Genomic DNA, 16,099 nt, shown 5'->3' on the forward strand with positions numbered 1-16,099 from the left:
TGGTTGCAGTGGGAGGCATCCCTCCCCCCCCCCCTGAGGTATCAGCCATAAGACAGGTCTAGAATAGAGTTTATTTGAGGGCATGGGAAGGGGGGTTGAGAAGGGAGGGGGTGGGGGGAGAAGGTTAGAGGCCAGCCAGAGCCTGGCGTAGTGGTGTTGAACCCCAAATATGGGGACCCCCACTCTAGTCCAGGGACAGGAAGCACCCACGAACACAAGAATCCTCTCTTGTTGCAAGATGCACGAGGCTTTATTGGCAGAGCTCTGGGCGGACGCGTACCTCACACAGGAGGCAGGGGAGTCGACCCTGGGGCTCGGAAGCTAGGAGTTTTTAAAGAAGCAAAGGGTTAGGAGTACGAGGAATTTTGACAAAGGTACAGGATTGGTTCATTCAAACAGTGACAGAAAGATTACAGGTCAGCAAGAAGGGGCATCAGGGCTTTGTTCCTGTGGGCTGGGGGCTTATCTTTGTTCACATAACAACCAGTTGATATATGGCTTTACCCGGTGCCAAGGGGTAATAGACAGAGGGGAGGTTCCAGCCAGGTGGTGTTGACTCAGACAAGATAGCCCTGCTTGTCCTCGGAGTGAGGGGAGGTTCCGGCTAGATGTTGTCAACCCAGATAATGTAGCCCTATTTATCCTTGAATACCTTTTCATCTTTACAGTCAAGATATTCTTAGGAATGCCTTAACAACAGCCCTGCCCTGGCATGCCTGGGGGCTGTTCTGCTTTGTTCTCAGTCCCAGGCCAGGCCGTGGGCTCCTAAACTCACAAGTTACAATATTTTATCTTCCTTCATTGGCGCACGCCTTTAATCCCAGCACTCGGGAGGCAGAGGCAGGCGGATTTCTAGTTCGAGGCCAGCCTGGCCTCCAGAGTGAGTTCCAGGCCAGCGCCAAGGCTACAGAGAGAAACCCTGTCTAGAAAAACAAACAAGCAAACAAACAAACAAAAAAGAGGCCAGTCAGGAACACGGGGGTGGGGGTCGGGGGACAGAAAGGGCTCAGAAGGAGAGAGCCAAACAGTCCCTTTTATAGCAAGCTAGTCCTACCAGGCTGTTGCTAGGTAACTGTTGGGCGGAGCCTAGAAGAAATGCTAACGTTAAACTCTTTGTCTCACCAAACTAGACTTGGGTGCAATTGTTTAATTGGTCTGTGTGGCTTGGCTTCCCCTGCTGAGCTGAGTAGACCTGCGATATTTGTCTCCCTAGGAAATGTCTGTCACACAACAGATGACCCTAGGACAGAGTCTTCTGGACCTGGCCTGGGTCCTTAGCCCATCCCGAGGCAGCTGGGGCCAGGAGGGGTAGTCCGATTGACCGAGCCTGAGTCACCTGCTCATCTCTGGTTCAGATTGTTGTGAGCTGTTGTATTGGTTACTCGGCTGTTACTGTGTTAAAACTCCGTGACCAAAAAGCTACTGGAGAAAGAAAGAGTGGTCAGGCAGAACTTGGGAGGTTAGAGGCAGGCGGATCTCTGAGTTCAAGGCCAGCGTGGTCTACAGAGAAGTTCCAGGACAGGTTGGGCTACACAGATAAAGTTAATTTTAGCATGCAGTCTCTGAGGTCTGGAGTCCAACATGATGGGAAGGACAGCACTAGGCAGGAAAGGCATGGCTGGGGCAAGAAGCTGGCTGATCCCAGTTTCATCCTGGTACAGGAAGGGGAGGGAAGGAGAGAGGGAGGGGGGAAGGAGATAGATAAGCCTATAAATCCTCAAAGCTCGCTTTCAGTGACATACTTCCTCTGGTAAGGCTCCACCTTCTAAAGGTTCCATAACCTCCCCCGAACTGTGCCAGCCACTGGGGACCATGTGTATAATTATACGAGTTTATAAGGAAAGGGCATTTCTCGTTCAGACCACAAAAGCAGAAACAAAGAACTCCACGTGCCACAGGTAAAGACGCGATCTCACCAAATTCGATGCAGAAGCTGAGCAGTCACACCTTCACCCCCCAGGTCAACCAGCATTGTGTCAGGATGTGTTAGCCAGTGAGCTGCAGTGCTGGTGTGATCAGAGCATGATGTCAGAGCCACTGCGGCCTTTCAGCGTTGTATAAACACTGGCGCTTTACAGAGGGCTCTACTGCAACTGGTAGAAAATGTAAGGAAACCTCTAGAACTTCTTAGTGAAAGCAAAAGAGGTTGGTGTTGCTGGGGGGAATGCCCGAGCATCCTGTAGGGAAAGCTGGGTGAAGAATGTAGAAAAGGGGTGAAAGTAAAAAAATGTGTTTTCTTGCCAGCCTTGCCAGTGGGAGAGAGAAAAAGCCTCAAATGCCTGGAAAAGTCCGAGCGGGAGATCCACAGTGTGTGGGCGTTTTCTACACAACCCTGTGAGCGAGCTGGGCCTTTTCTTTCTTGCATAAGAAAACATATCACAGCTAATGGTATTTGCTAGATTTTGTTTCAGGAGAGAAATATGCAAAAGACCCACTTTGTGAGCCATTAAGTGGAAGCGATCTAAGTGAATATGCAGTCTCAGTAGTGCATTATCTTTTTAATAAGAATAGACTCACGGAAAGGTTGCCCAAGTTAGCTAGTGGTAGACTAGAATAAGAAACTCCAAAGTATGTGTGTGTGTGTGTGTGTGTGTGTGTGTGTGTGTGTGTTTGTGTGTTTGTGTGTGTGTGTGCGCGCGCGCGCGCGCGCGCACGCCTGCCTGTGTGCTCTGGATGAAAGGCAAGTTGTTTAATTAATGGGATTAGATCACCTAACCAAGACAAGATTCCTCCGTAACCATCTTACAGAAAAGGGACCTTCAATAATATGCACTAAAGAGGTGAAGCTACTGAGAGATGTTAATAGAAAAAACAGGACAATAGCTTTGTGCCCCATGGAGATTCTCAAAAAAATAACATTTTTTTCTTTCTTTCTAAGCATAAACTGAAAGGCAAAGGACAAGGAGTGAATCAACATGGCCCCTTACAGGGAAAGCATTGTTTAAAATTCAGCACATACAGCACTCAAGAGGCAGAGGCAGGCAGATCTCCATGAGTTCAGGGCCAGCCTGGTCTACAGAGTGAGTTCCAGGACTGCCAGGGCTACACAAAGAAACCCTGTCTCGAACAAACAAAGCAAAACAAAAAGCCTAGCACGTGGGGCCAGAGATGGCTCAGCAGTTAAAAGCACAGGCACTAGCTGCTCTTTCAGAGGACCAGAGCTCAACTCCCTGCACCCACAAGACAGCTAAGGAGCACTTTAACTTCAGCTCCAAAGTACCTTCTGAGGCCAGAAGAGGGCACCATCGACCACAATGATCCAAGTAGCTAGCCTCACAAGCCTGCATTCATGTGGTGTAGTCTTACTTATTTTTGTCTATCGTCTATATTTTTTTGGTAAACACACACACCACTGCCAAGAGTGTTTCCCTTGTCTTTTTGTTGGGTCTAACTTAAGTTTTCAATCCATCTTTAATTGGTTTTTGTGAGATAAGGGCCCATCTGTGTGGATATCAAGTTTTCTCAACATCACTTTTTCTTTCTTTTTTAAAAAAGATTTGTTTATTTATTTTATGTATGTGAGTATACTGTCACTCTCTTCAGACACACCAGAAGAGGGCATCAGATCCCATTACAGATGTGAGCCACCATGTGGTTGCTGGGAATTGAACTCAGGACCTCTGGAAAAGCCACCAGTGCTCTTAACCGCTGAGCTAACTCTCTAGCCCTCAACTTCACTTTTTAAAGAGACTGTAGTCTGGCCTTTCTCTAGGCTGTTCCATTGGTCGCTGTGTCTTTTTCAGTGTCCGTGTTGTAGTGTATACTTACTGAAGCTCTTTATTATGGGATGGGGAAGGCACAAATGCAGTGGAGACGTATGGGGATCAGAGGACAGCTATCACTTCTCCCCTTCCACCTTTATGTGGGTCCCCGGTATTGAACTCAGGTCTCTAGGCTTTCACAGCAAGTGCCTTTAGCCACTGAGCCTTCTCACTGGCCTCAACTGTGAAATTTTGGAATAATGAATTACAGTTCTTTCAATTCTGGTTTTAGTTATTCAAAATTGCTTTGGCTTCTCGTGGTATTTTATTTCCATATAAATTTTAGGGCTCCTTTATTCCTACAAAGAATGTCTTTGGGGCTTCGGTACAGATTACACTGATCCGTGAATCACTTTGGGGCTTATGGGAATTTTAACAGTATTAAGTCCAATCCACATACACATGACATCTCTCCGTTTATCTAGGCCCTTCATCGGCATTTTCCAATTCTTATCATGCAAGATTTATACCTCTTTAGTCAAATTTATTCCTAAGAATTTTATTCTTTTGTTGCAGTTGTAAATGGGACTATTTTCTTAATTTCCTTTCTGGAAAGTTCACTGTCTATATAAAGGAATGGCACTTTTTTGTATATTGACTCATATACTGAAATTTCATTGTATTTGTTAATCATAGCAATTTTTGTTGAGTCAGTGTATTATGTGTGTGTATATGTATACGTATGTGTGTGTGTTTGTGTGTGTGATCATGTTATCTGCAAATGTCTGTTGCTATGACAAATGCTAACAAAAGAGCAGCCCAGGGAGGAAATGGTTTATTTTGCTTACAATTCCAGGCTACAGCCCATCACTGCAGGGAAGTCATGACAAAAGCAGAGAGAGTAAGGCCAGGCATGGTGCACACACCTTCAATCCCAGCACTCAGGAGGCAGAGGCAAGTGGATTTCTGTGAGTTCAAGGTCAGCCTGGTCTACAAAGTGAGTTCCAAGACAGCCAGGATCAGAGGGACCCTGTTTAAAAGAAAAAATAAATTAAGTTAAATTTTAAAAGCAGAGGGAATAAATAAATGCATGGATCCTTGCTAGTTCTAAGTTAGGTTTCTCTCCCTTTTACTATTTATTTGTACTGCCTACAGGATGGTGCTGCCCACAGTAGGCTGGGTCTGCCTACCTCAATGAACAATTAAAATTATCCCTCATAGGCATGCATGCCTGTAGGTATGATAATCTAGATTCAGGTAATTCCTCACTAAGACTCTTCCCAACAGTCAGTGGTGATGGTTAGAACTAAACAGCACAGAGCTGCAGAGATGGCTCAATAGTTAGGACTACTAGTTGCTCTTGCAGAGGACCGAGGTTCAAGTCCCAGCACCTGAACCACATGGTAGCTTACAACTGGTACTTAACTCCAGCCATTGGAGGGTGCCTCTATGGAAACAGGGATAGTGATATTCCCGATATTCCGGTGCCAGACCAGGTCCCCTCTGAATGGCCAGGGAGGGGAAAGGAAGACTTGTGCATGCTGCAGGAAAGAGCAGGAGGGGGTGGTGACACACTTCTGTGAGAGAGCGCAGACGCAGGCTGCCTGTGTCATTTCATAAGCAAAATACCCATGCACACAAACTAAAAAACATTTATTTATTATTTTTAATTTTGGTGTTTTTAAGACAGGGTATCTATTGTATAGCCTTGGCTGCCCTGTATCTCAATCTATAGTTTTTAACTATATCTGTGAGTCTTCAAACTCACTGAGCTCTGCCCAGTCTCTGCCTCCTGAGTGCTCCCTTTAACCGACAGCAGACTACTGTCAGGTCTAAAGGAAACTCCATTTCCCCAAATTCCAGAGGCAGTCCAGATACCCAGAAATAGGCTTGCCCTGGACCACAGTGGTTAGGCAGAAGCCAGTATTCCTCAGGGACCTGTGAAGCCACTTCCCCTCTACCAAAAGGAGCTATTTCTCTTATCACTGACAGAAGAAACAACTGGCTACCTGTGGTGTCTATTTCCATACCAAAGTGGATGCTGGCCCCTAGGCTCCCTCTGTGTCACAAGTAGCTGTTACTGTTTTCAAAGTCCATGCTAGCATTCTAGCAAGAAAGAACAGGGCCCCATTCCAGGCTTCCTCAGGAGTGCCAAACCTGACCATGGACACGAACCAAACAAACAAACAAAGAAACAAAGACAACCAACAAGAGGGTTTGGTGGGCCATGTGCAAAATAATACACACACACACACACACACACACACACACACACACCCCGCAAGACCCTTGGAGCACAAGATCTTGGTGATGAAGCTTTACTGTGCTTCTATGTTTTTCCAACTCCCTGGATGGGAACAAAACCAGGCAACCTCCTCCCCTCCCCTAAACTTTCTCCAGGTCTCCAGAACTACCCATTCTCCTTACAGCCCTGCCATTTCAGCTATGTCCATTGCAGCTCACTTGCTCTCTCTCCCTCCCCCTTGGTCCCCACTCCTCTCTCCCTCTCTCCCTCCCCTCTCCCTCTCCTCTCCCTCTCCTCCTCTTCTCCCCTCCCTCTCCCTTACCCTCTCCCTCCTCCCCCCTCTTTCCCCCTCCTTCCTCCTCCCCCTCTCCCTTCCCCCTTATATCTACAATAAAAGCCTTACCATACCATAGAGCAGTCATAGCATCCGTTTCTATACATATAAGCTAGAATCACTTGGGAAGAAAGCCTAAATGAGGGACGCTCTATATTCGATTGGCCTTGTGGGCAAGTCAGAAGTAGGAGTTAGTTAGCTTTATTGTTGGTTGATGTAGGAAGACCAAGGCAACTATGGGTGGCACCATTCCCTAGGTACAGTGTCCTGACTAGAGAGATCAAGCTGAGCACAAGCAAGCAAGCACTTCTCTCTCTGCTCCTGTCTGTGGATGCTGGGGAGCTGTCTCAAGCCCTGGATGCTGTGATGAGCTGAAACCAGAACACCAGCACCAGGAGCTAAAAATAAGCCCTGTGTTTACCTAGTGGTAGCATTTCTGTCACTGTACTTCATCGAGGCAACAGAAACAAAACTAGAACAATCTTTAAACTCCTTTTTTTTTTTTTTTTTAGGTACTAAGACAAGGATCTAAGTTCAGCCCAGCACTCAGGGTCTTGACTAAGTCTGACACAGTGTTTCAGTTTGAATATCAAACACAAAGGCCGGAAGGTTGGAGGCTTGGCTGCCCGCTGATGAACTGTGGGACATGGTTGGGCCTTCAGGGCTCTGACCTCATCAGTGTGTGAATCCCCGGATGTGCTCTCCAAGGGCCTTGTCACCTATCTGAGATATGCAATCTGCAGGGTGGAGCCCTCTCTCCAGGTGACAGCCTTCCCTGGAGCAGCATCTTCAACTCCCTGATCAAGGATGGGTACGCACCATGGATAGCCTTTTTCAGGCCGAGTTTTCTTTTCATGTAACAATAGCCCCCTCTGCTGGAGCTTGCGGATTTTGCTACAAATAAGTATCAAGTAACGATCTCTTACTAGCTAGCTCTTAAACTCGCATACACGTGAGAATAGGCCAGAATGGCGCTTTGGTTTTATTGTTACCATTGTTATTGTTGTCGTTTAACAGATGTATGTGTCACATGATGTCACCGCCTAAGCCCTGCTGCCATCTTCATGACACCAGCTGTGTCCACTTGCAAAGGGTCATCACAACTGGGCTTGCTGACCACTAACAATTCCTCACAGAAGGGGGGAGGGGTCGGCAGGAGGGTCGTGAGACCCTCATCTGAGTATCCAGACATTCCTCCCAACCAGTTCTATACGATTCTGCCACAACTGCACGCAACTTCAAGGTCTCAAGGAGGCCTAGAGTGTATAACCTGGGGAAGACTGAAAGATAGGTGCCCAGTTCTTATGCTTTTTAAGTGCCATTCTTATTTGTTCTTTTAAGAATGTTTGGGCGGTGGTGGCGCATGCTTTTAATCCCAGCACTTGGGAGGCAGAGGCAGGTGGATTTCTAAGTTTGAGGCCAGCCTGGTCTACAGAGCAAGTTCCAGGACAGCCAGGGCTACACAGAGAAACCCTGTCTGGAAAAAACAAAAAACAAAATGAAACAAAAAAAGAATGTTCTGGCCACCTCCTTTCCCCATTTTCCTATTGTGTGGAGTCCTTTCTCTTAGGCTTTATCACCTTCTATATGCCAGGAAATCAGTTCTAGACATGTCACAGATGCTGAGAAAACTCTGTTTGTTTTAACAATGAAGTTTTGTTTGGAAAAGTATTTATGTAGGAGGGGTTGGTTTTTTTCAAGACAGGGTTACTCTGTAGCCCTGGCCATCCTGGAACTTCCTCTGTAGACCACTCTGACCTCAAATTCAGAAATCTACCTGCCTCTGCCTACTGAGTGCTGGGATTAAAGGCGTACACCACCTCCTGTGTGGCCTGCAGGGTTGAGTTTCTCACTCACACACAGCCCTCCATGTTTACTTCGATTTAAATCACTGAAAGTCTCAGGCATCTCTGTTCTAATGTGTCCGGTCCAAGGATGGCATCCAGTTCTGCCTTTTCTCCCATGAAACACAGATAATTTCTTCCAATTACGTGCAAGACTTCTGTAACCATGAACTGGAGACAGGATAGCTACTTAAGGGCCCTACCCGCCCTGGTTATAATTTCTGTCTCCCTGTGGTCCATACCCAGAAATTTCAACATAACTGATTAGACCATCAGTGAAAAGAACTATAGCTCCTCCTCCCACTTCTGAGAAACTTCAGAAGTTTCACAAGAATGCTGTGAGGGCTAGTGACCCGGGCCTTCACACCAGCTTCCTCAGGACCCCACTGAAGCAAGAACCTTGGAGTGAGTGTTCTTTCTCTCCCACAGTTTCCTCTCCAGCGGCAAGCTTGCATCCTGCCCCTAGAGGCTCGTCTTCAAGGACAGAACTCTGTGGATACGGAACAGGATTGTACCTGCTCATAGCTTCCCTGACATCTAAACTCAGCCCCTAGTTTCGTGCAGAGCTGTAGCTGAACCACTTTCGTGCATTGAAAGGGCTTGCTTCAAGGGCTACTCCTCCGTGCTTTGAGAGGGCTCTTCTCAAGTGCTCCTCTTCATCAATAAACTTGCTAACTGCTTCCCTAAGACTGGATCTGAACTTCTTCTCTATGGTGGATGTTAAGGACCCCAGGGGCTGTAAGGTCTCCTCAGGCTACACTGCCAGCAACATCGAATTCCGTTTCCTAATGACAGTAACAAACCCTCCTTCTAGAAATCAGTGGCTCAAGGACAAGCTGGTATAGGAAAAGGAAGAAAACCAAAGAAGATGCTGGCTGTCATCAGCAGAGACCATCTTGCCTCAGGGTTCTACATAGGAGAGTGCAGGGGTGGAGGGGGGGGAAGCAGGGAGGGGCTGCTTTTGAAAGTTGTTGGATGTTTTGAAAATCAAAGGAAAAGTTACTGGTGGCAAAAGGTCTTCTTAGTCCTTTTTCTTTTCTTTTTTTAAAGATTTATTTATTCATTTTATGTATATGAGTGCACACTATAGCTGTACAGATAGTTGTGTGCCTTCATCTGGTTGTTGGGAATTGAATTTAGGACCTCTGCTCACTCTGGTCAACCGTCCTTGCTCGCTCCAGCCCAATTTATTATTATACACAAGTACACTGTTGCTGTCTTCAGATGCTCCAGAAGAGGGCTTCAGATCTCATTATGGGTGCTTGTGAGCCACCATGTGGTTGCTGGAATTTGAACTCAGGGCCTTCAGAAGAGCAGTCGGTGTTCTTACCTGCTGAGCCATCTCACCAGCCCAAGCTGCAAAGCTACAGTTTTTAACAACTGTGAGGCTTTAAGCAGTAGCTGGGATTTGAACCAGGGTCCTCTGGATCCACAGTCAGTGCTCTTCGCCTCTGAGCCACAGCTCCAGGATCTTAGTCCTTTTTCTGCCAGAAGCAGTTGGTTATGCGGTTGCCTATTAAGATAAGGAAGCTGGGAGGCCGGGAAGATGGCTCAGTGTAGCTAAGAACACTTGGTGCTTTTGTAGAGGACCCAAATGCAGTTCCCAGCACCCACATCCAGCCAGCTCACAACCATTCTAACCCTAGTTCCGGAGGATCTGGCACCTTCTTCCGGCCTCTGGGGTCACTTCAGCAAAGCCAGTGGTTTATTTAAGGCTTTTTTCAACAACACATTGTTTCACACTACCCCATGTTGCTGGGTCTCTCTCTGAGCTTTCAACTGTGTTCTCCAGCTGTTGGCTCGCAGTTCTAATCACTGTACTTTTACTACCATGGTGGTTTGAATAAAAAATGGCCATTAGAAGGTGTGGTCTTTTTGGAGGAAGTGTGTTATGGGGGATGGGGAGTTTGGAGGTCTTAGCTGCTCGAGCCTGGGCAGTATATCACCGTCTCTTCCTACTGCCTGCAGATCCAGATGTAGAACCCTCAGCTCCTTCTCCAGCATGCCTGCCTGCCTGCCTGCTGTCATACCTCCCCTCCATGGTGATGATAGACTGAACCTCTGAACCTGTAAGCCAGCCCCAGCTAAATGTTTTCCTTTATAAGAGTTGCCTCGGGGGCTGGAGAGATGGTGCAGCAGTTAAGAGCACCAAGTGCTCTTCCAGAGGTCCTGAGTTCAATTCCCAGCAACCACATGGTGGCTAACAGCCATCTGTAATGGAATCTGATGCCCTCTTCACAGCAATGGGACCCTAAGACACTCACATTGTTGTGTTTCATTCCTATACTGGAAATTGAACCCAGAGCCTCTGACACACTGGGCAGGTTCTTTACCACCAAGCTACATTGCTCACCTTTCTTTGGGTACAGGGTCTTACTAATTGCCCAGGCTGGCCTTGAGCTCATTCTGGAGCCCCAAGTAAGACTTGTGCGATCCTCCTGCCTCAGCTACTCAAATAGCTTGGCTAACTGTCCTGTGCCACCGGGTCTGGCTAGCTCCATCAGTTCTAAGGTTTGTTGAATATCCTCTCCCATGGTAAGGTCTCAGTAGCTTCTTCCTGGATGGATCATTGGTACCCAGCTGGGGGGAAAAGACAATATTCACCCCTGGCCTCCGGAAAGAGGAGAACTCCAGAAGCCTCACTTCAGAGAGTAGAATAAAGAAAGAGCCTTGGGGTCACAGGGGTCAAATGTAGGGTTTTCTCCCACCCACACATTTTCCTTGGTAAGTCAACTGACCCCATCATGTCCCTGCTTCATCCGCTGGCTGATGTAGCAGAAACGAGTATTAAAAGCATGGAATAAGCTGGTTGTGGATATGGTGTCCGTTTGCGTCAGTTTGAATATGCTTGACTCAAGAAGAGGCACTATTTGTGCCAAGAGCCATCTAGGAAAAGCTAAAAACTAGCAGGGGATCTTCCTGAGACGGTTCCACCATGGACTAAAATCTATGATGGATCTGCTTCCCTAGGTGAAGCTGAGAACACTAAATCTGAGGAAAGATTCCTGCTACTAATACACTTTTCCTGTTGTTGTTGTTGTTATTATTATTAAATATATAACACTCACTAGGTATGACCCACACTTTTGAGCAGATTTCTGCAGACCGACAAAGATGTAGCATCTTGTAATGATGCTATGTAGACAAATAGATGCTGGTTCTATAGAATTCCTGACTTGATTCAAATAATTTTAGGAAAAAAGTTTTTAGAGATGGTCTTAGTTGCTAGAAAGATGTAATAAAGTTAGAATCAAGAATAGACTGTGTCGGGCTGGCGAGATGGCTCAGTGGTTAGGAGCATTAACTGCTCTTCCAGAGGTCCTGAGTTCAATTCCCAGCAACCACATGGTTGCTCACAATCATCTGCAATAGGATCTCTGATGCCCTCTGATGGTGTGTCTGAAGACAGCAACAGTGAACTCATATAAATAAAATAAATACATCTTTAAAAAATAAAAGAATAGAATGTGTCCACTCCTCAGAATAATAAATAAAGGCTATGCTGGGCATGGTGACATATGCCTTTAATCCCAGCACTTGGGAGGCAGAGGCAGGCGAATTTCTGAGTTGGAGGCCAGCCTGGTCTATAGAGTGAGTTCCAGGACAGCCAGGGCTACACAGAGAGACCCTGTCTCAAAAAATCAAAATAAATAAATAAAAGCTACATTATAAGAAATGCAATGAGCTTTCATAACCACACTAAAAAGAGAAATGGGCATGGGACAATTTCATGTTCAAGGACAAACATTTAGGTTCAAGGATGAAGCCACAGGTGTGCACTATGATAAGGAAAGCCATAGGAAACTGTTGCTTTGAACTTATAATGAGCATATTAGAATGAAACACTGCTTTGGACTTAATAGCAACATCCTCTGTAACTCCCATTCTGTGTAACATTTTATCTCTGGGGTCATTTTCTAAAGAACTTTTTGTCTAAGAAGGAATAAAAAATCCAGAGAAGAGAAAGTTGTTGTTTGGATGGTTTGGCTTGGGGAGTTTGTCCCATCTACCCATCCTTCCATCTAAATGTATATGTCCGTGTGTCTATATGTGTATAATATGTAAACATGTATGAATACTTGTGGAGTTGATTTTGGCAGACGGTCAGGTCCGGCCAGAGTGTAGGAATGTTTGAATGTGTATGTGTCTGTGCATATTTGCCTGTTTAAATCATCTTAGTTCTTTTCATTTCATTCCTCTCTGGTTTACAAAGAGTTAACTGGCTTAGCCAGAGAGGCTTCTGGCTGGTTCACCAGAGAAAGAAGCACCAGCAAATCTTCTCACTTAATTCCCTGCTGCTGAACAGTAGGTGTTAATTGCCAGATATTAGCACCCATTAAAACACAAGTAATAAAGACTTAAGAAAAAGTTTTTAGTGCTTAATGGAGCACAGAACCGGAAGAAAGAGAGTGGAGTTCTTAGCACAGAACAGTAAGAATTAAGCATAAAGAGTTAAATAAAGGGCAGATGGTTATAATGTTTAATAATGCACAGAGTTAAAGAGAAAGATGCCAGCATTTTAAAACTATAGAATATGCAAGAAAGTTTCTAGAGTCTTTTAGAAGGTATCAGCGAGCATTTAGTCTAGTTAGAGAGCCCAGGGTAGGGCATTGGTGAAGGTGCAGCCTTGGTTGAAATTAATGGCCCAGGACTGAAGGGGTCATGCAAAGAAGTTGGGGCTTGGCACCATGAAGAGGGCCTATGAGAGGCTACTGATGAAGTCTAGTTGCAGCAGAAGACCCCAGTGTATTGGAGATGCCAGAACCCAGTACCATGGGATCAAGACCCCAAGAAGAGCAGCAGCAGTGGAGTGGAGTCAACCAGAGCCTAGAGTGCTACAGAGGGCAGAGCTGGAGAAGTGACGCCAGCCCTTCAGAGGAGCCCAGAAGACCAGGTGTGGGTCCCAGACATTAGAACAAGAAACTGTGAAGTTGAAGTTCACTTGGAGACCCCAAGATGTTAAAGATGCCAGGGCTGTGGGATACCTACCAAGAAAAACTGCTCACAGGGAGTGGAGCCAGCCCAGGAGAAAGAAGTTTGTTGCAATCAACAAAGATGAAAAAGGAGTTGGAGATCTGAAGACCGCTTTGACATCAGCTGTGGAGATGCAGAGTTTGGAGTTTGCCCCACTGATTTCCTGTCTTGCTTTGGGGATTACAGTTCAGTGATTGGATGGATCTCAAAAGAAACTTTGAACTTTAGACTTTTAACATCGTTGAGACTACTATAGACTATGTGGGAACTTTGGAAGTTGGATTAATGTATTCTTTTTATTATGCTATGGCTATGTATGGCCCCCATAAACTCATGTGTTTGAACAAGCCTATGGGGGACAGGGAGTGAAATGTGGTAGTTTAAATAGGCTTGGCCCAGGGAGTAGCACTATTTGGAGGTGTGACCTTGTTGAAGGAAGTGTGTCATTGTGGGTATGGGCTTTAAGACCCTCCTCTTAACCATGTGGAAGCCAGTCTTCTCCTAGGGGTCTTCATATGAAGATGTAGAACTCTCAGCTCCTCCTGCACCATGCCTGCCTGGAAGCTGCCATGTTCCCATCTTGCTGATAATAGACTGAACCTCTGAACCTGTAAGCCAGCCCCAATTAAATTTTGTCCATACAAGAGTTGCCATGGTCATGGTGTCTCTTCACAGCAGTAAAACCCTAACTAAAACACTCTCTGTGTTTCCCTCAACAGTGTATACAAACCTCGCATACAAGCAAATACTCAGCATGGAGAGCCATGGGACAGATGAAGTCCTGGCTGGGTGAGGCAGGCCCTGGTTCAAGTTCTAACACAAACTGCAGTCTCAGTGTTGTCTAGGGATTCTGACTGTATCTGTTCACCCACTGGGAGCACTCGGGAAAGTCCCCGTTTCTCTCTGGGCTTGTGTTCCAGTCTCCATCCCATTGGAACACAACATAACAGGCCTCACTGTGAAAGGTTATCGTAACATTAAATGTGCAAGAACTGTAGGAGGCTCGCATCTAGCACATGCTGAAGTGGTTCACGTATGTACGTACATGTAGGTGCTTCGTGTGTGTAAATACAGAAAGGGCTCAACTGCTTTGTGCATTTGTCTCTTCATGGCTGCTCAAGTAAGTTACTGACAACTGTGACTGCAGAACAGAAGGCACCACCCCCTGTTTTAAAGTACTTTCCTTTTTTTTTTTAAGATTTATTTATTTATTATATGTAAGTACACTGTAGCTGTCTTCAGATGCACCAGAAGAGGGCATCAGATCCCATTACAGATGGTTGTGAGTCACCATGTGGTTGCTGGGATTAGAACTCAGGACCTTCGGAAGAGCAGTCAGTGCTCTTAACTGCTGAGCCATCTCTCCAGCCCCCTAAGGTCTTTTTAAAAACTGATAGTCGGGCTGGTGAGATGGCTCAGTGGGTAAGAGCACCCGACTGCTCTTCCGAAGGTCCAGAGTTCAAATCCCAGCAACCACATGGTGGCTCACAACCATCTGTAACAAGATCTGACGCCCTCTTCTGGAGTGTCTGAGGACAGCTACAGTGTACTTACATATAATAAATAAATAAATCTTAAAAAAAAAAAAAAGTTGTTTTAAAAAAAAAACTGATAGTCAAATTCTCTCTTGTCGCGCCCACCGCGGCCGGCAAGGAAGACACAACACTGTCGGATTCTTCTCAACAGCCTTTATTGCAGGAACTCCTCGATGCTGCTACGGGGACCCCGGGAGCCCAGGGAGGTCTGCTTATATACTCTCAGCCCCCAACCACTCATGGCAGGCCATGCCACCTCACCAGGCACGCAACTTCAGCCAATCAGGGTGGCAGGGGCATGTTTCCACCAAATATGGACTTTTTTCCACTGCCAGCATCATGGTGCACCTGTGCAGCTCTCACGATGGTCGTGGCTTATTTTCAGGTGTATGAGGAAGTCAGGTGCAAGTCATAAGACTTAGCTGCAGTCCCCGGGTGCCATCTTGGGACTGCTGCCACACCCGCTCCTCACACTTTCTGCTTTGGAGGCATCAAAATGCAAAGGAAGGGAGAGAGAGAGAGAGAGAGACAGACAGACAGACAGACAGACAGACTGGATGGGCTGGAGAGAGAGAGAGAACTTGGAAGCTAGCTCTGTGTGTTAGACTAGAGTGCCCGGCTGCTGAACAAGTGAACAGCGTGTATGCATAAAGGAACGTGGGGGGGGGGGACACACTCAGCAGGAAGAGTGGAGAGTAGGCTCGAGGGAGCACGCCTGAGTGTGTAAAAAGTGCTGTGTGGATCCTAGTGAGGTGTGACAGGAGCCACAGAAGCAGTGGGCCAGATAGAGGCTGAAATCGGTGACATTTGGATACTGCAGTGGAGGGCAGGGCAGGAGAGTTTTGGGGGTATTTTTGTTTTTCCGAGACAGGGTTTCTCTGTGTAGTCCCAGCTGTCCTGGAACCCACTCTGTAGACCAGGCTGGCCTGAACTCAGAAATCCACCTGCCTCTGCCTCCCAAGTGCTGGGATTAAAGGTGTGCGCCATCACACCCGGCTGGCAGGAGAGTTATAAGTCATGTGTTTGAGCTAGAAGAATAGACCTGGTGGCTTGCATTGTTCATGGTCCATAACCAGTGTCTGCTCTCGCATGATAGGCTGTTCCTGGATATCCTACCCACTATGGCAAACTCTTCCAAAAGGGCAGGTCCCAGCATCCACGGGCAGGCCTGAGGTGCTGTGGTACTAAAGACAGAGGCAGATGAAGAATGGAAGGGTACAGTTTATTGGAGAACTTACTCAAATGTATAGTCTTGGTAGACAGCAAAGCCAAACTGGATCCTACCACATGGGTCAGAAAGAGAGTCACAGACTCGAGTTAGGATAAAGTGACTTTCCCCCTAGCTGGAAGGCACGTGGTCCATCTTAAGTTCTTATCAAAGAGCCAGGTACAGGTTGGAGCCTGGATCCGGTTGTAAGGTCCCAGACGTCATTCTTGGGATTTGGTCTATCGATAGTTTGAAGAGA

At 46.5% G+C, this 16,099-nt stretch overlaps 1 long non-coding RNA gene across 1 annotated transcript; it reads left to right on the plus strand.

Annotated features, from left to right (window-relative positions):
• The first annotated feature begins 6,800 nt into the window (after window positions 1–6,800).
• Gm45723 lies at window positions 6,801–8,804 on the plus strand. Its single transcript, XR_001778762.1, has 2 exons — window positions 6,801–7,091; window positions 8,554–8,804. It is a non-coding gene; the product is annotated as a predicted gene 45723 (long non-coding RNA).
• The last annotated feature ends 7,295 nt before the right edge of the window (window positions 8,805–16,099 follow it).

The sequence above is a fragment of the Mus musculus genome, chromosome 8 (genome assembly GCF_000001635.26).
Source record: "Mus musculus strain C57BL/6J chromosome 8, GRCm38.p6 C57BL/6J".
Classification (NCBI taxonomy): Eukaryota; Metazoa; Chordata; class Mammalia; order Rodentia; family Muridae; genus Mus; species Mus musculus.